At 39.3% G+C, this 23,092-nt stretch overlaps 1 protein-coding gene across 5 annotated transcripts in view; it reads left to right on the forward strand.

Moving 5' to 3' along the window:
- grid2 (glutamate receptor, ionotropic, delta 2) overlaps positions 1-23,092 on the forward strand; it is a 468,731-nt gene that overhangs the window by 124,058 nt on the left and 321,581 nt on the right. The window contains exons 1-2 of one of the 5 annotated variants that reach the window (XR_009768268.1): positions 2,626-2,640; positions 2,809-2,840. The exons of the other annotated variants lie outside the window; for them this stretch is intronic. The gene's annotated coding sequence lies outside the window, so the exon portion shown is untranslated. Of the gene's footprint in view, positions 1-2,625; positions 2,641-2,808; positions 2,841-23,092 lie in introns of those variants that run through there. 5 annotated transcript variants of the gene reach the window in all.

Consider the following 23,092-nt stretch of genomic DNA (forward strand, 5'->3'; position numbering starts at 1 on the left):
TCTACAAGTAGTAAAAATCAGTGGGGCGGCCAATTCTCGCCTATAACCTGTACATACACACAAAAGGAATTGACGGCGTTTGAGGCAAGGTTTGTCATTGTTTGACTTGCCTTTGTCTGCAAGCGATGAATCTGGTCTGATCCTGTTATATCCTATTACACGTTTTTTTTTCTCCCCCAGCAAATGAAAAATGTTTCTATTTAATAGTGTCAAACAAAATGAATCTTCCACAGCTCATTAAATAATCCCGCTTACTCCTTCTGTTTTTGAGAAAATGCATTCTATTGTCGCGTTCGATTATAACAAATTCCCAACACATACTCGAAATTAATATTCAGTGGTCACAGAGACCAGGTTTTCCATAAATTATTGTAATTATTGTAAAGATTTATCTGTAATTTAACTTTCTGAAAGAAAATAGCCGGCATTGTCACTGCGATGGTGTACACGTACCAAGTAACAGCTACTGCAAATTACATGCTTTTTGAATATACATTTACCTTAAGAATTTTTGATCAAACATCTGGGTTTCCTCAAACCTATTCAACTCAAGACTCAAATTAGAGAGCCGAAGTTACTAAAATGCATGTACTGCCCTGTCTTTGACACGTAATGCTAAACTAATGATAAAGAACACCAAAGACATGACTTCTTTTTTTTTTTTTTACAGTAACTGTGATTCAAAAGGTCCTTTCAATTGATAATCAATATAAATTGCCTCAAGTATTTTACTCTGATGATCATGAATGTAATTAAAATAGCCCTGTGAGGCTTGTGACCATTTTGGTCCCGACCCTAAGTTTAGGGAGCCAGGACACAGCTATTCAGTTTTGTCATTGAAAATATATATATTTTTTTACAATTTAGAAAACATACAATGGAATACAATATTGCATTTTTATATTTCTTGGTTCTGAGTCTTTCAATGTAAGGCTTCAGATTTCTCATTTGTGTGCTTTTATGTTTTCAGTGTTCCTTTTTTATTGTTTCACCCTCCTGAGTTCCACCTTTGATTATTTTCAATTTAAACGGCAGTATCTTGGCATATGTTGAGAAGTCTGCTGCCATTATATGCTGCAATAACATTACGTTTCAAGTGATTTAATTTGCTCTCAAGTGTCATAATAGCAGTATGCATCGTGGCAACGTAAAGAGAAAAAACAAAACAAAACAAAGAACATATAGACTTGGATATCCTCGGAACAGAATTAGGCCTCTTAAAATTGTGGATCAAATCTGAAATTGTATACAATAACAAAAGATCAAATCAAAACAAAACATTGACATTTTAATATTCAGCTCACTCTCCAAATTATTCTCGGAGACCGGCACAATCTTCTCTGAATACCTTTTTTCCATAATTTGTTCTGTTGCCCGAGGCATCGCAGAGGCACCGGGAGTGTTATAAACTTGGAGCAAAAAGCAACTGGCAATCACGTGTGATGGCAGTTTTGTGATAAGGGATTTGTCGCAAAAGATCAATGAACCTTATCATATAGGATGCTTAATTAGCTCCCGTAATAAACCTCAGGCCGAGATGGTAAACTCATCAAATTGAAAGTGAAAGCATTTCTGTGAACACTTTCATGATCAAGACTCCAGGGAAACGCTTCAATCCACTGACAACTTATGGGAAAACACAGTGTGTTTGTCTAAGATTAGTGACCCTGTTCTGTATGATAATATGTATTTGTCAAAGTAGAAATACATCATTAGTGAAAACCTTTACCTTTGGAATATAATCACCAAAGACCTCGTAATATTTAGCAACATTATTAAATATGTCGCATGAGTCATTAAAAGTCAAGTATCGCATGTTATAAATCATTACCCGCATAATTATGTACAGTACGTGTCAATTATCCCTTGCTCATCTTGAAAGAGGAAGACTAAAGGGGTCGTATGGATTCACACCCCGTACGCTATGTCGCCATTGGGAAAATAAAGATTGATTGATGTGATAAATGTTTTGAATAATTCCCGATTGCTTGTTGTGTGGCATCAGTCGAGAGGACGCAGCTTGCAAACCACAGCACCAACATGTGTCTACACATTTTCTATTGCACTTGTCTTCTTTAGGGTCACAGTTTAGCTAGAACAATGTTGTAAAGCCAATAGAAGGACATAATTTAAGTCAGTAAGATTCCATACAGCGACAAAATGGACTATTTGGATAGTGTGTCTGCTTCAGTCAGTGACACCAAATTTGAGATGAGGGTCTGGCATTTCTTTGTGAAGTTTGCATGTTCTCCCCATTCTTGGTGGGTTTACTTCGGGTCGTCCAGTTTTCTCCCACATTCCAAAGCCATGTTTTGTTGGCTAATTAAAAACTCTACAGGAATTGCCCATCGGTAAGAATGTGAGTATGAATGGTTGTGATTCACTAGTAGTCAGTCCAGGGTAACATATTAGATGACACCACTGCTGGTTCACAAGCTAACGGGACAGCGAGGGATCCTCTAATTCGTCACTGCCTCGTTCCGTGTGTCGTGTGTGTATCCACACAACAGAGACACTTCAGGGAAAGTTGCAGTAAGTGGCAAACATTTGACCTTTGAGCACATCATGTACGAATGTATTTGAGACGTGTTTTCAGCACATTCAGTGAACACCCTCACAGCGTCCGACAACTGGTTGGAGGTCTCTGTTTTTCATGATTTTGGATCCTTATTTTATATACTTGTAGAATTATTTTTTTTTAACTCATTTATTGGGCAGGCTTGTTAGCAGCACTCTGTGATGTGTCAAACTTAAAAGACATTTTTATTTTGACCTAACCGGGACTTTATGTTTCTTAATTTTCAACAGCATTGAAGTGAAATTCAAGGAGAGAGGAGGAGGTGAGAAGGCAATCCGAAGCCATTAAGCGCTTGCTACTCGCTTTTAGAACAACTGCAGCATCCTGTGCATCGTATTTGTGTTCGTGTTTTCATTGTCTCACATCAAGGCTTGCTCTGAATGATTTCTCTAAACCAGGTAGGGCTCACCGGTAAAATGTGCATCTCCGTGATAAGGCTGGGAGCTTTTTAAGAAGAAACGGCTAAAAATATGACAATGGCGGGGTAGACGGCTAAATCTTGGATTAGACTTCCCTTTCAACGCAGACGATGCATTGGTAGAAAGTGAATACAAGACTTCAATTGGCACTGATAAGGAAGAATTCTGGATTACATGTGGTATCATTTACACTAAAGGATATATACGGATTAGTCTAATTCAATGTTGCAGAGATCTCTCCAGCAGAGGATTTGTCCGTCAAGCCTTAGAAACACAAATGCTGCCATGTCAGTGCTGTTTGAGTGACATGTTAAAGTGTTGATTCAACACAAGATTTGGGCAATATGCTAAACCTCCGTATATGCAGTTTCATTTCTAAATAATGGTATTAATTGAACGAGAGCGTGTGGCAGCATTTATTTATATGTCAGTCATTAAGTATATCATTCATTTCAATATAGGTTATGCATATTTTAAAGCACAAATCTGAAACAGCTTTAAAAAGACAATCCATTGGTACATTGCTTACCTTGGAACAGACAAAAGTATGCCTGTTGATCATTGACAGATTTATATGATGACTATCTGGCGAAACTGCATTCAGTAGCTTTATCCAGAGCCTGCATTTATATTGGTTAGTCAGGGTTTTGGAAACAGCAATGAGCAATTTGGTACCGTTTGAGTCCTCTGGCTTCTTCTTACAAACTCAAAAACCTTCAAGTTAACTGACTCAATTACTTTTGACTCTTTTTTTATGCTTTTCTATTTGGTGTTGCTTTTTTAGCCTGTCCTGTTCAGCTACGAGGTCATGCAGAATGGATGATCTGTGTATTTTGTGGCGGAACTGTTTTATTGTGCAACAGTGGAAATGTAGATACTGCGACTGTGGTTTTTTGTATTATGAAGGAAAATTTCAGTCGGACAGAACGAGGTATTTAACGGGAGTGACAGAAAAAAGGAAAGGACAGAACATTAACAAGAAAAGGTAGGACAGTTGCTGTAAGAAAAACAAATAAAACAATGGATTATATGAATACTACAATGTCACGTTGGATTCCAGTTTTACTTTCAACTCTCAAATGCTTTTGCGGTACGTCCTGGGTTGCAGTGAATGACATATCTTTTTTAATGAGTAATATTATTATTAATATTATCTATCACAATCATTAATTATTAACCTTCAGTGTGGTTTTGTCAACTCAAAAACTGTATACAGTGATACCTTGACTTGCTTAATTCGTTCAAAATGTGCATCAGCGACTGTGGCTCTCCTTGCTCACGTCATGGAATTATTTATTATTATTATTTTTGTTTTTACTTCACTTGATCGACAGCGCATCAGAAGCTCGCTCGTAATTGAAATATTGGCTCCCAAAGCAAAACAATTGACCAAGCGATGGCTCGAAAAACTCATAAGTCAAGGCTCACTTATTTTCATAAGTGAGCCTTAAATGGCTTGTTTATCAAAACCTCAGCCTGGCGCTTCAGATGATTCAAACATCTGTAATTTCAGCAGAACAACATTGGAACAGAATTGCAGTCGACACTCCACTGAGTCATTACGACAGCCCATCAGTCAGTCAAGCCAGACTGCCACTTGAACGTTTGACCTGGGAGTCAAGCAAGCCAGGTGGCCTGCCTCTCATGGGAGGGAGCCCTCATGCATGTTTAGTCAGACTGTCAGTCAGAAAGCATCTGCCTTCCAGTCAATAAACAAAATATGTAATATTAAAAAGACCAGAGCCCTTTGCTACCTGCCCAGTGCGGTTGCCTCACGAGCAGAGCAATGCAATTAAAGTCGACCGTGGAATATTTCAGTTAATGCCCTGATATGCCCTGATTCAATATGAAGGCTTGCATAAGGGGATTATTTATTCACTTTAGTAGCTATATTTAAATTGTGCAAGTTCCCGTACTTTATAAATAGATAAAAATAAATAATCTCCAGAAAGTACATAGCTTGTTTTCCGTTCATTCAGGAGAGCCCCCCTTGATTTCTTGGCCTTGGTGTATTTGGTCTCAAAATCTTGGTCTTGACTTTGTCTCAACTCCTCAAAACCGTGGCTTTACCTGGTCTCAGTTGGAAGTGGTCTTGATTTCTTGTTCTTGACTTGGTCTTGGTTGTATGTGGTCTTAAATTCTTGAACATGACTTTGTCCCACTGCGATTGGCTGGCAACCAGTTCAGGGTGTACCCCACCTCCTGCCTGATGATAGCTGGGATAGGCTCCAGCACGCCCGTGACCCTAGTGAGGAGAAGCGGCTCAGAAAATGGATGGATGGATGGACTTTGTCCCGGTTTATGAGGTCTCAAAAACTTGTTCTTGACTGGTCTTAACTCCTCCAAGTCTTGACTTGACTGGGTCTTATTTGTATGTAGTCTTGAAGTCAGCGAGAAGTGAGCCTTGGGGTTGCACAAAAATCAGGATACGCCATCTTTTGCGCTCCACCGCAGATGCACAGTCTACGAAAATATAGAACCCTTGGTCTTAACATGGTCTCAGTTTATATGGTCTCAAAGTATTGGTCTCTGTGCCTGTGTGACCTGTTGTGTACCTTTACAACATTTTCACCTCAATAAGTCAATATAGCCACAAGAAAGAGAACTGTCAGAATGACGGATGCCTCGTCTTCTCAGAAGGTTGCGCTCAGGAGGATGACTCACATTCTGGTGTTAAATGGCTCCTGCGGGGTTCACTGATATTGAAAACCAAATTATTTATGACCAATACGAAGGCCGACGTTGACAGCAGCGAATTTACTTGCACTGTGCTTGTGTGCCTGAGTTTGTGTATGCGTGAGTGTGTTTTTGAGCCTGATGGCCTTTGTATTTTTGTATCGCACACTGGATGTCAGGTTTGCTCCCTCTGGGAGGGAATGGAAGAAAGGTTGGATTAAGCAGAGAAGCCCCTTGAAAATTTTGAAATGATGTGTCACTCAATTTATTGTGTACAGCATCTTTGGCTACGTTGGGAAGTATAAATAAGTTTACGAAAACAATCTGCAGTTTATTTGACTGAACTTCAAGGACTGATAGAATGCAGTTTTCCATTATATATGGAGTCATTCATTTCAGTCGCTTGTCTGGTGTTCTAATAGATTTCCTCCCCAAAAAAGAGCAACTTGTTAATTATTATTATAATCGTCAGACTGTTACTTTAATGAATATTCAGCGCTAGCAATTCCTTTGCAGGCACGCACACCAGTATCAGCAATTATCTCTGTGAGTGATAAAAGGCAAATATTGCTCAAACAGAATAAGTCGGATGAGAATGTATCCATCGTTTGTCCACTTTCCTATTCATTGTCCATTTACTGTAATAAAGGCCCAAAAGTATCTTCGTAACATGTATTTAATGTGCAGATTATATAGATATACTGTACAGTGCATATACTCTGTTAGCTTTGTTAGCAGTTCTTGGTGGCTGCGGATGGGGAAGTAAATACTTATTGAAACGCAAAGTTTAAGTATGAATAAGAATTTGACGGTAACAGGGCACTAAAACTGTACAAAACACACAATTACCTCTGTTTGCTTCCCTTCTGTTAATGCTACATACAGTATATTATTGTTCATCAAAAGCCAGTTTGTAGTGACATCCCACAGTTCTTGAGAAACACAATGTTAATATTCAATGGCTCTGCGAGTAGACACTGTAGGCGTAAGCTTCTTTGAATTGTCCTCCATATTTAAAACATGTTGTGTTATTTTAATACTGTAACAATTTAGAATGGCTAATGCAATCTTCAGTTGTCTGTTTTGACGTACGCCTGTGAGCCATAACCTTCGACGTCCCAGAGGTCCGGATCCTCTGTCTTTTCTTGTCCCACTCAGACAGATGTTTACATTACGCTTTTCTGTGAATGGGTGGACTAAAGCATGATATGATTAACAAATGGGCTGTAATGATACAGCATCAAAACATAAACCTGCGATACTCTAAAACTTGAACTTTGAAAAGGCAGAACCGCAACACGCCACTCCAGTTTGTGCCTCCATTCCGGATGCAGCCATATGAGCTCATACCACTACAAAACATCCATCCATCCATCCATTTTCTGTACCGCTTTATCCTCACAAGGGTCGCGGTCGTGCTGGAGCCTATCCCAGCTTTCTTCGGGCGAGAGGCGGGGTACACCCTGAACTGGTCGCTCGCCAATCGCAGGGCACATATAAACAAACAACCATTCGCGCTCACATCCATGCCTCTGGACAATTTTAGAGTCTTCAATTAACCTACACTGGATGTTTTTGGGATGTGGGAGGAAACCGGAGTACCCGGAGAAAAACCACGCAGGCACGGGGAGAACATGCAAACTCCACTCAGGCGGGGCCGGGATCTAAACCCCGGTCCTCAGAACTGTGAGGCAGATGTGCTAACCAGTCGGTCACCGTGCCGCCACCAAACATACAATTAATATAATTATTATTATTATTTGGAGTAAATTTAAACAAATGTATAGCCTCCAACTGAGTCTCATGTGAGTGCTTTTCCGGCGATGATCATCTGACCAGCGTGAGCAGAATTGTGGCTACCGCTAATGCTAGTTTGACTGGGCCACGCCGAGTGGAAGAAACATGGCTAGTACGACTAATAAACCTGAAATTGCGGACCCTCCGAGCTCATTTAGCTATGGGAGCATTTCAGCTAACCGGTTAAGCGCAGAGATGGAAATTGCGCAGTACGGAAGATCACAAGTGCTTGAAAAAACTTCCCCAAGTCATGGACAACACATGCTCATGCAATTTCAAAGACACCATTCCAAAATTAATTTAAGTGGGGCGAAGAAGAAAAGACAGGCACAGTCTACTCAGACAAATTTCTTTATCATATTCATAAATTATATATATTATGTTAGGAATGAATGTAATGAATATAAAGTATTATAAAATATAACATACATATCAATATTATATTTATCTAATCGTGTACTGAACCATGGGTCAGAAATTGCGATACGAATCAAATCTTAACTTTTATGTATTATTACATAGAACAATTACACCATTATGTGTGGTTCAAATTTAGTATCAGTTGGACAAAATCTCTGGGTTAACTTTGTCTTTGAAGCAAAACTTAAAATAACGCTAAAATGGCAGCTGCAGTCCAAAATGGCAGACTTTACTGCGTCTTTTTTGGGCATGGCTTCCTCCAGCTTGAGGTAAAATGCTCAATTTAGCTGCTGGTCTGTGTTCCAATACCCACTAGTCTAAAAAATCATTGGTTTTTGGACTGTGACTGGAGGAATTCAATAGACACAAGTCGGGGAGAAATTAGTTTCCCTGGTGGGGCAGTGCCAGTTGAAGAGTCCTCAAGAGGTTTTAGCAGCTGTTGCTCCTTCATGCAACAGTGGCTCACTATCACCTCTGGAGGAATTAAACTGAATTTCAAGACCTCCTGCGGCTGAAAAGAAATTAATGTTGCTATACTGTAATGGCTGACCAGTCACTACTCATATACGTGCCATTGTAGCTTGTTGGGAACTGCTTATGTTTCTTCTGATGAATGAATCTCCTCATTCGGGGGCCTTAACATGCCTGAAACTTCACCATTTTTTGCAAGTGAGTGTATCCTAGTGAAAGTGTATATGTTTTGGGGGTCCTGAACGTGACTGGCCAAAACTCCTCAATAGTGTACCCAGGAAAGTTGGGGGGTGGGGGTGATGAGCCCGTGACACCAGTTTCACCAATCAAGAAAAATAAATTTAAAAAATTCAGTGAACATGTCCATTATAGCAAGACATGAAAAAGTCTCAAGCACTAATACATGAAATCGAACAATAAGTCATCCATTTTGGTTTGAGGTAAACATTCTTTGGTGAATTCCAAGGCTGATACTTTGACGAACTCCTGCAAGGGAATTTAACTAAATTGGTAGTAGGCATGTAGACCAGTGTTTCCAAACCTGTATTGAGCAAAGGCACATACAGTATTTTACATTCGAAAAAACGTCATGGCTCACCACCCAAAAAAGTGTCACAAAAAGTTTAATTGCCATCGAGTGGAAGGGCATTTAATTGCTCTGATTGTCACAATATATCGCTGCTATAGATAGAAAATGTCCACTCTTTCCGCCTATCCCATCTAGTGTGGGCATAGCTGGGTGTCAGTTTGACGATCATTTTAAGGATTCACATTCACTTTACTTGTAGTTACAGTACTTTTTTTTGTTTTTTTTTTACCCGCACCAGCAGAATGATTAATGCGCACAGTTTGTCACCAGAATACCATTTTCATATTCATCTTCTGAAGACTTCACGTGCTCACCTCCAGCTTCATTTAGCCGTATGAACCTTTGATTTTAATTTATAGCATCACTTCTCGTTTGCAGAATCCTAGTCAAGCGTAAAACCCCCTGATGGGGGAAACCCTGAATACTCATTAAATGGTCACTGACAGTGGACAGAATGAAGAAAGTTCCAGATCAGTCAAATTGAGGAAAGACTGTGATTTATTGTAATTAAACTATGAAGTGCTGTATATTGTCGTTGTCCAGTGAAAATTAAGTATTTATTTATTGAAATTCTGCTTGATTCCCAGAAAAGGATAATTGAACTTGCATGGTTTTCACCAGACAGTAATATGTAATGTAGCTATGTTAAACCTACGTATTTAAACATATTTGATGTTAATCTAAACATGTTGAAATTACTCTGCAGAGTAGTGGTTATGACTTTGCAACGCTGTATAAAAGCAGCCCCACACAACAAACCAGCTCCGTAATTAACCTTTTACGCCACTCTGAAGACTAGATTTGGCACTTCTGTGTTCAGCACTTAAAGGCATTTAAGGCCAAATGGTCACAAACGGTACACCACAGTGGTCTAGTGATTTGGACTTCTGCCTCAGGTATTTAATTCAATTCATGTTCGCCCATGCTTGCGTGGGTTTTCTCTGGGTACTCTGGCTTTCTCCGACATTCCAATAACATGCATGTTAGGTTCATTGAGGGCTCGAAATTGTCCATAGATGTGACAGTTGTTAGTTTATATGTGCCCTGCGCTGATGGGTAAACAATGGAGTATTTTCCCTATGTGACGTAAGAGGTCGTTACAACAAAAAAGCACCTAACCTCCAGTCCCCTGCTGTCTTTCCTTGCCATTGACCTTTAGCTTGATTGTTTTTTTTTTTTTTTTTTTGTGTGAAAGGTTAATTTCATCCTTATCCAATCAATGCCACCTGCAATGCAGTTTAAGGCCCAGTCGTCAACAGCTAATGGGAAGAAAGAAAAGTCTGTTCGTGGATTTTTCTTTGGCCTTTACAACTTTGTTTCTTAGTCCAGACACAAATCCTTGCTGGCAATCTTGCTATGTCCGAGTTTGGAGAACCTCTAGGAACTATCTACATTAGTGTTGTATACTGATTAGATCCTATAGGTAATAATTGCTGTGGAAATAACCGGGAGGATGGTTTTAAGTCAGTGGTTGAGCAGCTTTCTTTTGTGTTTTTTTTGCGGGGGGCAGGATATTTGAGGAACTAAACAGAGCATATATATATATTATATATATATGTATGTATTTGTATAAATATATATATATATATATATATATATATATATATTTCTCTGTGATTTCTCTGTGATTTTTATATTTATATATATATATATATATATATATATATATAGTTATGAGTATAGTTATGAGAGTTATGAGTATAGTTATGAGATGAAAAAAAAAAAAAAAATATTTATAGTTTTTTTGAATCCCAAATCCCATATATATATATATATATATATATATATATATATATATATATATATATATATATATATACAATCAAAATGATCAATGGTTATTAGTATCGTCACTTATATTGCTAAAAGAAATTAATGCATTTTTAGGTTTTAAAATCTCGGCTCTGACCTTCCTATGTGGAGATTGCAGGTTTTCTCTGGGTACTCCGAATTCCTCCCACATTTCAGATCCATTTTGGGTTGATATATATATATATATATATGGGTTTTTTCCCGGCACTCCGGTTTCCTCCCACATCCCAAAAACATGCATTAATTGGAGACTCTAAAAAATTGCCAGTACGTGTGAGTGCGAATGGTTGTTTGTTTGTATGTGCCCTGGGATTGGCTGGCAACCAGTTCAGGGTGTACCCTGCCTCCTGCCCGATGACAGCTAGGATAGGCTCCAGCACGCGCGCGACCCTAGTGAGGAGAAGCGGCTCAGAAAATGGATGGATGTGTATATATATATATATATATATATATATATATATATATATATATATATATATATATATATGTATGTATGTATGTATGTATAAGTAGTAGTGAGTGAGTTTGAAATGAAAAAGTAGGTAGGAAAACAACAGAAAAGTACTTAACGAGGAGATAAAAAAGCAATTGAACTTAAAAAGGGGAGGAATGGAAATAAGAAGCGCCGGATGAAAGGAGATTGATGTTGCCCAATCTGTAGGCAACGTGTGTACTCCGTCCCAGGAAGAGTATTGATCGGAGGCCAGCATCTTGACATCATAAATAAACACCTACACATTTATGTAACCACAATCAGTTAAGACAGAAAGGATGAAATGTCCTTGCAAATAGCTTCGACTCCCAAATCTTTAGTTTTTCATCCCAGATGAAACTGTAATGAAAAATAAGTCTCACCCTAAAACTGGATTTACACTGTAGGTTCAAAGTGCCCAAGTCCGATTCATATCTGACTGTGTATTGACGTGTATTTTCAAGTGTTATTACTTTTGCTGAACACCAAACACAACCTGCCTGCATACATGCCCAAAATGCTGTTAGAAACGAAATATTATGACCATTTCATGTCTTTGTCATCCATCCATCTATTTTCTGAGCCGCTTCTCCTCACTAGGGTCGCGGGTGTGCTGGAGCCTATCCCAGCTGTCATCGGGCAGGAGGCGGGGTACACCCTGAACCGGTTGCCAGCCAATCGCAGGGCACATACAAACAAACAACCATTCTCACTCACAGTCATGCCTACGGGCAATTTAGAGTCTCCAATTAATGCATGTTTATGGGATGTGGGAGGAAACCATATTAATCAAAATGATCAATGGTTATTAGTATCGTCACTTATATTGCTAAAAAAAATTAATGCATTTTTAGGTTTTAAAATCTCGGCTCTGACCTTCCTATGTGGAGATTGCAGGTTTTCTCTGGGTACTCCGAATTCCTCCCACATTTCAAAACCATTTTGGGTTGATTGAAGACTCCAAAATGTCCATCAGTGTGAATGCGATTGTGAATGGTTGCTGGTTACTCTGTGTGTCCTCCCATTGGACAGTCCCGGGTGTACGCTGCCTCTCGCCCAAAGTCAGCTGGAATAGGCTTGGATGGAGTTTTTGCACATTAGAAATTGTAAATAGCAGCAGCCAAAATGAAATTTCATGTATGCAAGAACCAGAAAATATACTTTTTTTTTTTTTTTTTTTTTAAACTGATGACAGTGATATACTGTATTTTATTCTTGCCTAGCAAATGCTGTACAATGTTGGGTGGTGATCATGGCTCAACAGATTTGATGCATTTCTGCATCTACATTCAGGGTAATTTTCTCGGATTATTATTTTTTACTTCGGGTTCAGATGCACAGAAGCGGAACACATTTGACCATTCTTTGGCCCTTTTGATCAAAGTCAGCAAAGGCCTGATTATCGCATGTCTCTGAAATATTATCCTGAGCAATTATTCTGTTTGATTGTCATCTGAACATGTACAATTTTTTTGTCTTCAGGCTAGCATTATACGTATCCGCATTTTGCCACTTGCAAGGAAAAACTGAAAAATTAGACTTGTTCCACTTGTATCATGTAGTGTGAATCCTGTCACGAACGGAACAGAGGACAGGACCCAAAAATACACGACTCCAATACAAATGGACAGTTTCACAAAAGAGAGGTTTAATAAACGAGCCCAGGTGTGTCCGAGACAGGGGGAAGACAACAACCAGAACACACACCCATGACAAATCCGGCCTAAATGACTTGCAAATGTGCTAAGCAGAACAAATTTTTCTTACAAATATCAGAGATCCGTTGCAATAATCTCGCAGTAATCTCTGAGGGGCAGCCTTGGTACAATAGTCTATCACACTCTGGAATTACCTCACCGTGTTTCATATTGATGTTTGGTTATTGTTCTTCATTTATTCAAAGAAAACCGCGGATCCCACTGTGATGCTTATAACTGCAGCTTCAATATCGACATGCTACGTCTCGCTCAATCATACAGGGCTTGCAGAATACTAATGCTGTTGATGGTTATGAGGGGCTCAGATGCTTTGGGAAATAACCAAGATGTCTTTTAGATGCAATCCTAAAAAAAAATTACAGAATTAAAGAATTCAATGAGATCCTGACAGTAGCAGGTGATAAGTGCTCTCTCTAAAGTTGAGGTCCATAAATCATATCATAAAGCACACATCAGGACCCATCTGTGCCGAAGAGGATCTCAAGAATCATTAGTTCCAAAATGAGTGATTTCAAATGGTTTCATCATCCCAAGGCATTCCCTGTCTGAGTGTGTATGTGTGTGCGTGCATGTGTTACAGTATGCAGAACTTTTAAAGTACACCCTCGACAGTTTGGACATCTGAGAAAGAAACTGCAATAGTTCTCCTTAGAACTAGGACACAGAGATCCGACTGTTTTAGTTTTGGGCATTCCAAACATAGCAGGATCTCCATAGCAGTCACACGAATGAACACTTAACATATTTCAACTTTGGTTTGTCAAAGTCGAACGAAAAACAATTTCCCCAGTGTAAAAAACAATTTCCCCAGTGTAAATAATAGAAAATAGACATCTTTTGCTGCCATAAAAACTTTATGAATTGGTACAGGGAATGTTTAAAATAACATTTTAACAGTCAATAGTATAAAATCATAATTTAAAAGCGACAATTGCTTTCGATACAAAGGAACTGTAGACAGTTAAGTCTTTGGTGTTAAACTTTATAGTCTAGTCGTGGCTGGCTGTATTCTTTCTGTGATTCTTTGTCGGCATATTCCTGAAACCAATTCAACTATATTTCCTCCATCGGTACTTTACACCAGTGATTCCCAAACATTGTGTCGCGGCACATTAGTCTTTATCCAATTTCAATTAACTGGTCTTAAAATTATTTAACTACAACTAAGGTATCTTTTTTTGTGTCTATCAATGCCAGTGATATTTAATGACAGGCAGAACAATGACATGCTCTTCCTATAGATGGCAGAAGGAACACACTGTGTATCTAGTTGCTGCCACTCATACAACAAAATAATATGTTTGCGTTCAAGTAAACAGGCCCAGATTTCACACTAGTGAAGTAAATGGAGACAAGATCATCATTATATACAGTGCCCTCCAAAAGTAATGGAACGGCAAAGTCAATTCCTTTGTTTTTGTTGTATACTGAAGACATTTGGATTTCAGATCAAAAGACGAATATGAGACAAAAGTTCAGAATTTCCACTTTCATTTCATGGTATTTACATCTTGATGTGTTTTAACAACTCGGGACACAGCACCTTTTCTTTGAAGCCACCCACTTGTCTACTGAGCAAAGGTATTGGAACAGACATGATTAAATGAACTTCAAGTGAATAAGATTTAATATTCAGTGGCATAGCCCTTACTTGCAATAACTGCATCAAGCCTGCGACACATTGACATCACCAGACGTTTGTATTCTTCATTTGAAATGTATTTGCAGGCCTTTACTGCAGCCTCTTTCAGTTTTTGTTTGTTTCTGGGGGGGTTCTCCCTTCAGTCTCCTCTTCAGGAGATAAAACGCATGCCCCATTCAGTTAAGGTCTGGTCACTTGGCCAGTCTAAGACCTTCCACTTTTTCCCCCTGATGAACTCCTTTGTTGTGTTGGGAGTGTTCTGGGTCATTGTCTTGTTGCATGATGAAGGTGCTCTGTCCTGAGTTAACGTATCTGTCAGATGTAATTCTGAACTTTTGTCTCATCGTCATCTTTTGATCTGTAAACTAAATATCTTCAGTATACAACAAAAACAAAAGAAGTGACCTTGCCGTTCCAATACTTTTGGAGGGGACTGTAAGTATTTTTACTTTTTGTGGCATTTTTGTTTGGTAGTTGTGACGTGAGACTTTTCTAATGAAAAATACGTGCTTTGGCTTAATGAAGGTTGGGAAGCACTGCCATAGACACAGGACAGAGAACTGGAAAAATGCTTTTATTATTATATTATTAAACTTTTTAAGACACACACACACACACACACATTTTGGGGACTTTAGCTGTAGTTACAAAACCACAAACACACGCTTCATGTGTAACTTGATGGTGAACTTTGAACAAGAGCACACAGATCCATGCACACGTTTGAAAAAAATAACCAAACAAACAGGAGAGGCTACATAAGACTGGTTTAATGCTCTTTGTTAAAGTCCCAGAATGCATCACCAGCTGTAGATTTCCCCTGGGCAATGACAAAAACAAATGACCATAACGCCGCAATACAGTGAACTACAAATTGGATTTTTCTTTTGCTTTTTATTGGCTCCGCTTGAAAAGTTGCGTTTTGGAAATGCTTATCTGTTTTTAGTGAGAAAGCACTGCGTACTTTTAAAAAATGAAAAACTAATTTCCAACAACCCTGTTTTAATTGGTTTAACTCAATAAGAAGACGCTTTATTACTGTGAGTTAGTCAATTGGCGTGCTATGGATGATGATAATAATAATAATAATAATAGATGAGTCATACAGCTTGCTGTCGTGTCTGTTTTCGAATGTTCCTCAATCCTACTCTCTTAATGCAGACTGATTTATCATTCTCTCTCTCTCTCTCTTTTTCTCACTCTCACACATGCACAGACTTACACACATACAGTATGCAGTGCACACACTCGCTCTGGAACGGAATCAATTCTCTATGGCAGATTGCAGTATGCTAAGTGTCTGCAACAGCACACTGCAACACTGGCTCAGGCTTTATGCGGCGTCTCCTTCACGAAAGCCACTATCTCTGTCTTTTCATTCTGTCTTTTTCTGCACACAGTGAAACATGCACATGCCAGTGTTTAGAAATCCCCCTCTACTCTGAGCATTTAGCAAAGGAACTGAGACGTCTTTGTAACCAGATGTACAAATGGGCAAGACAACTTTTGGAGTACCCCGCAATGTCTGCAAACCTGCTTCGACTGCACGGTTCGGCTACGTGCTGGTATTTGAAGTGTACCATCCTGAGACAAAAGTACCCTGCAAAGATCGGCCACCCCGCATCGAGAAAAAAATAATCTGCAGTGAGAAAAACGCTGATGTATACAAATACGTCCACTGGAACAGGCAGATGTCACAAGTTCACAACACAGATGGGCCAGCTCTCCAGGTCAAGACTAAGACTCAGCTGTGTAAGAGAAACAACATTTGAGGACAAACATGTACTGTACATATTCTTGCCAGAGAAGACATATTGTTTGAAAGAGGAGGAGAATTTGAGGAAACACAGCTAGAAATTATATCTATATAAAAAAATGAACGCAAAAGCTAACTCTGCTGCTGTCCTTTAGCTCTGGACACTGCGAGTATCATACTCCACTGTTCCCACTTCGCTGCAGCGGATAGAATTTGATCAAATTTGTCTGTTTGCATCGTTGTATTTTGGAAGTGTGTCTTTTTCCAATTGATGTGCTCCCAGCAGCTTGGTTCTTGTAATCTTGCATTACTTTTTTGAAGTATAAAATCAAACTTCCCCCCCCCCCAAAAAAAAGAAATCCATCTACACCAACTGCAAAACGAAATATGCTTAACCTTTAGCAAGCAACCATCTTGGTTTGCATATTGACGCACACACGGATGTGGTCCTAAATGCTTATTATTTTATATTATGAGCATTTGTGAATTAAGCGTTGCTGTAAGACTACTGAAAGACTCACCATCGTCGTTCTGTGGTGAGCAATATACAAACGAAATAGACATTTTTCTACAGAACAACTTAAATCCCTTGTTTTCATCAATGAGCAGTTATAACGTATATCATTCATTACTGCTGAACCTAATTGCGTAGCTTTCGGGGAGGTCAGAAGGCGTAACAAGGCGAAGGGAGACTTAGAGATTCAAGCACAACAAGAGGGAAAAGATGAGAATTGAAATGCCTCCATGTGCGGCTAGTTTGAAGGAGGAGAAAATGTTTACGGCCGGGACAGCCTCACAACAGCTGTGCATTGTTGAAAAGGTTTCACTTAATATGAGAGTCTCAAAGCAGCTCTGTTGCCTAGCGCAGTGATTCCCAACCTTTATTGAGCCAAGGCAGATATTTTACATTTTAAAAATCTCACGGCACACCAACAAACAAAAATGTCCGCAACAGTGGATACACAAGTCAATTATACATGTTCTGCCATCTAATAGAAGAGCATTTATTTGTTCTGTCTGTCTTTATATGTCGCTTGCATAGATAGATGAACAAAGATCCATAATTTGTTGTAAATAAATAATATTCTGACCAGTTAAGTAAAATTTGATAAGTTCCCACGTCACACCAGAAGAGCTTTCACAGCACACTAATGTGCCACGGCGCACGGGTTGGGAATAACTGGCTGTGATGATGACATTATCAAGTCAACGACGGGTGATGGAACAAAATGGAGACTTTGTGTTCAAGCTTATAGATGAAATAGTACAGTACAATAGTGTATGCGAAATATAAAATATTCCATTCCGGCCGTCATCTGTATTTGCCTTTTGAGCTAAGATGAGGGGGAAATCATAATTCTATCAACCTGATGTGACCTTGTGACCGCGCAAGGAAATGAACAATTATGCCTCTCAATTGCATTAAGGCCGTGTGTCCATATCACCTTGTCTGTCTGCTCCGCTGAATTTCATCTCCGTCATTCAGAGCAGGAAATTAACAATTATCCCAACAATTCTGTGGGCTCTACTGACTCTCTGGAGGCTTTTGGGGGGATACAGGGTGATGTGTTTGGTGTTCGTTTGTTTCCGCTCTCACTCGCTGTAGTTTTTTTTTTCGAAAATAGTAAAAGGTAAAATGACTAACTTTAATAAACAAATAAGTCAGTGATTCTCAAAGTGTGGTACGAGTAAGCTACCGCTAGTGGTACGCAACCTCCCTCTAATAGTACACAAAAGAATCACTGCCCAAGTACATTTCATTTGTATTTAACTTTTTTATTTAACTACATTTTCAATTGCATTTAACCTGTAACAACTGTTTGTTTTTAAACATCCATCCATCCATCCATCCATTTTCTGCATCGCTTATCCACGCTATGGTACCATTTTTCTATTTAACTTTTATGTGCAATACATTTGAATGGAATCATTAAGTATTTGTATTTATATTTTAGTATTTGTTTTACTTCTCCATATTTAAACAGTGTTAATGTTCAAACTGAATATTGACTGTAATGTGGGTTTTAATATTACACAGACTTTTTTGGAATAAAACCTCGTTTTGATGAACACTTACTAGCCTACTATGCGACTGTATTGATCTTTATGGTGGTACTTGGAGCATTAAGTATTGTTTCAGGTGGTACTTGGTGTCAAACGTTTGAGAACCACTGAAATAGGTCAATAATTTGTCTTTCTCCCTCTCTCTTATATGGCTTCTGCCAATGTTGATGTCTCCTCTCATTAAAGGTAAGAGACGTCTTCTTGTTCTTTACATGTCTGATTGGTTTCTATTTAAAACAATCGTCCGCAAAAGTGACCCGGCCTTCGCGTGAATGTTTTCCGCTCGACCTTACGATCATTGCGAGGAAGGACATCGCTGACAGGAAGGTTGGTCGAGTCCTGCCCCTATTCTCAACAAGTAGGCCCCCCACCCTCCACTAGTTACATCATCACAGTTGGTTAGGCCTTAATGGTTTCCGGTGTCAGTGTGGTTCAGCCATCAATCACCTTGCGGGCTCTGCCTCTCCGTCAGGGTTGTGACTTCATGGGAGAGATGTCATGAGGCAAGCTAGGCATGCTAAACTTGTTTGTATTGGACTATTACAAAGTGTTTTTATTTTGAAAAGGGAATTTACTAGAACAGGCTGCTGCGTGTTATCAGACCGGTGACTTGGTGACACGTTGTTGCAAGTAACTGTAAAAAAAAAAAAAAAAAAAAGTATGAACATGTGGTTGTATCACACAGTAAAGTCCAGTAAATTCATAGTTGGATCACAGTTTCAGTTTTGTTTATCTACATTTTTTTTAATAGATTCAATTGGTACTATACAGCAGACGCACCAACTTGTATGAAATATTAGCTCTTATTTATATATACTGTAGGTTTTACTAAAATTATGTTTAAAAAATAAAAAAGAAGAAAATCTGATAGTTATTACTGTGCTGTATATTTGTAGTAGTAAAGCTCAGAGAAACCAAGAATAATTTGACCATTCATAATACGATAGAAGTTCTGGAGATCTGTAAAAAAAATAAAAAAATATTACACAGAAGTGAAGGGAAGTGAATGGCTGTGTTTGTCATTGCCAAGAACATAAAAAGAAAATAACAATAAAAGACAGGGACAAGGACATGCCAGCGCTTAATGTTTGGTTGAGCTCATTTTTATCATTCGTGTTACAGGTCGAGCAACTTCTACTGTATACAGTGAACGTGAAATGTTAGCAGAGCGTTAACTAGTCTATTTAGCCACAAATTAAGTCTGTTAACTGATATTAACTTAAATTGACAGCATTAACATGGTCAAGATGGGTGTGCAAAAGAGTGTCTCTGGTGAACAGGTACCAAACAGTTTAATTTGAGCTAAACCTGACAGTTTTATATAATGGTTGGATACCCAACCCAGTGGGATACATTGCGGCCTTCTATAAACATGCAACAAATCCTCTTGTTTTGTGCCTTACATTATCAAGTGAACACGCTGTAAATGTCTCTGAAGAGGTTCATGACTTGACCCAGATGTTTAAATGCATGCAATCAGTCCTCTTTATGAGGGCATCTAACAGTAGTTTGGGAACACAAGGTCATATCCCACGCTCGTCCAGTCGGCCCTCTTAAATGGAAGCAGTTGTTGCTCCAGTTAAGATGAACTGCATTGATCCCCTGAGGAGAATGGAAAATGCCCACTAGATGAAAATACAATAACACAAACATCAGCTTGATGAAAATGTTGTCAACCTGCTAATGCTGTACCCCATCACTGCTGGCGTGGGGATCCAATTATATTTGATGGAACAGACTTCAGAATCACTTTGTCAGCCATATAGAGACAATATACACTGTCACTTGCCTGAACATCACCGTGGTGCAGCGCAAGGGTGGCAGTATGCGGCCCACGAGCGCATTTCATCTAGCTTGCCATCCATTTAATAAAAAAAATAAATAAAAAAAAAGCTCAAAGCATCAGATACTAAATTTTTTGTCTCGGCAGACTTGGTGAAGCAGCATATAGCTCTGTTCCAATTAACTAAATTAAATTAGATATTTATGATCATATCCGATAATGTCCTATCCTATCCTGTTTTACCCAAACCTATCCCATCATATCCCATCCTATCTTATTCTGTCCTGTCTATCATATATTAGCACAGCCTAGTGGAGCATATTCAATCATAGCCTAGCCTGTCCTGGCCTGTTCTACACTGTCCTTGCCTTCCCCAGCCGTGCTCATCCTTTCCTCTCCAATCCTTGTCTAGCCTAGTTCATCCTGACCATGCCCTATCCTATTTTAGCCTAGACTAGGTGATCTTATCCTGTCTGAGCCTACCCCATCATGTCCTGTCCTAGCCTATCATTAGCCATTCCTAGCCAAGCTTGGTCTCGCTTAGCCAGTCTTGTCCTGTTCTATCATATCTTATCCTTGACTAGCCTATCTTATCCTGTTCTATCATAGCCTATCCTCGTTTAATCTTTTCTAGCCTGTCCTGCTCTGTCCAATCTTAGCCTACTATAGCTGAGCGTATCATGCCCTATCCTGTCATATTTTAGCCTTGTCTACCCTATCTTATCATATCCTGCCCAGTCATATCCTAATATGATCATGGGAAGATTGTCATGTGTGAGGAGTAGCTGGACCCAAGAGCAGGCAGAGGCAGATGTAAAATGATGAACAGTTTGTTGAGGAAAGGTTATGGAGGTGGTCCTGGATGTGTTGGCAGGCGGTGGCGTGGACAGGTGGCAGGCAGTGGACAGAACAGGCAGCTGGCTCGCTGGCAGAAATGACGTGGGTCAGGAATACAGGAGAGCACTGGGAACCAGGAGACATAAGCGTTATCAAGGGAAGCGAGGAACAGTATAGCTTACTTGACAATACTTAGCCGAGGATTTACGGGAACAGGCAGGCTTATATACACCGGTGGTGATGAGGCTGATTGAAGACAGGTGCTGAAAACAGAGAGGGGAGAGAGGACACAAAGCGCCCTCCCAGCTCCAATAATGGAACTGCAGGGCAGTATATGACAAAGATAGGAACACACGTTAGACCAACCTGCCTGAGGCTGCACTTAAGGTGCATATAATAGGCCTACTTGACGGAATACATTTTAATGCTGTTTTTGCTATTAGTTTTCAGCTGAAATCTACTCCTCAAAGATCCAAACAAGAGATTTGTAAATGTCATGCCTTGGAAATACTTGATTCTTTAAGCCTCCCCAATCCAAATTACCCTGAAGAGCGATCAAGAAGTACTTATCAGTATAAAAGTGTACAAATAAAACCTGCAGATATCTAAATTCACCGTTGCATGTGTTTGTTGTCTCAGGGAAAAAATAAATAAAAAAAGGTAGCAATATCTCTGTTTTCATTCCGTGATATGCATTGCTGTGTTTGAGGTGATACAGCAACACAACAAACATTTTTAAGGCTTTTTTGCAATATTTAAAGAGCCTATGTGGAGACAGTGAGTTTGCTGGAGCAAAATGAAAGTATGTTATTTATCCCTAGAGCTAGACTCATAAATAGCTGCGCAACGCTTGAGAAAATAGCCGGGGGAACCGTTAAATCTACACGTTGACATCTCTCCTCGCCCCTCGCACCCCCCCTCCGCCGATTTGGATGCCAGCTCCACATGCACGGCAGTGAACACGCGATTTGCACATGAACACCCACGCGTCGTAAGACCTCATTACCTTGTAATCACTGCCCGAGACAAATGTGTGGTTATCCAGCTTTATTCTCAAGTGAGAGTCTAAGAAGATTTTCCTTTGCCTCTCGTATTATGCCAGGGGGACTATCTGCCATAGCTAGGTAATGGTAAAATAATGTTTCAGGTTGTACTTTTATGCAAATGAGTAGCTAGTCAATCAACATCAACACTTCCTAGACTTTTTATGTGCTGGACTTGTGAATTCACATTTTTTATCCTATAAATATGTTTTTATATTTAGTTTATCTCAGTATGGTGTAACACTCTTTAGTCTAACCTATCATAGTGTTGTCTAGGTGAGCATAGCCCAGCCTCACCGCTCCTGTCTCAGCCTATCCGAATTTAGGATAGGCTGAGACAGAAGCGGTTTCAAAGAAACCTGCCCTATCCAATCTTGTCTTATCGTATCTCATCATATCTGATCTTATCTTGTCTTCTCATCTTATCCTATCTCATCTTATCCTATTCTATCTAGCTTGTCACAAACTAGTCTAGTCTAGCATAGCCTGTCCTTTCCTGTCTTATGCTATCCTGTCCTGTCCTGTCCTAGCCTGTACTGTTCTATTTAACACACCCATTCTGTCCTCTCCGATCCTAGCTACCCTATCTGACCCTATCCTTTCCTGTACTATCATAGCCGAGCCTATCCTTGCCTGATCTGGCCCATTTCATATTATCCTAAAATAGCCTTGGCTAGACTACTGTAATGAAATAAATTCAAAAAGGTAGATTGGAAGCCAGCTCAGTAGATCACTTTGTTTAGATATCACATTGTATTTTAGATGTTTTCCTCCATAAATTATTAATCCCATAACATAATGATATTATTCTTAAAACATGATCTTAAATTTATGAACATTAGATTAAATTAAAAATCCCAGATGATCTGCAAAAAAAAATCTAGAACGGCAATTTTTTCCCAAGGTTTTGACATTTTCAGTGCTATTGTTGCTGGCAGGGAGGTGTAAATGAGCATTGTCGCATTAGTCTAACATCTGAGACAAATGAATTTGTGTGTGTGTTGCCAAATGAGAT

This window comes from Phycodurus eques, chromosome 3 (genome assembly GCF_024500275.1).
Source record: "Phycodurus eques isolate BA_2022a chromosome 3, UOR_Pequ_1.1, whole genome shotgun sequence".
NCBI classification, from domain to species: domain Eukaryota; kingdom Metazoa; phylum Chordata; class Actinopteri; order Syngnathiformes; family Syngnathidae; genus Phycodurus; species Phycodurus eques.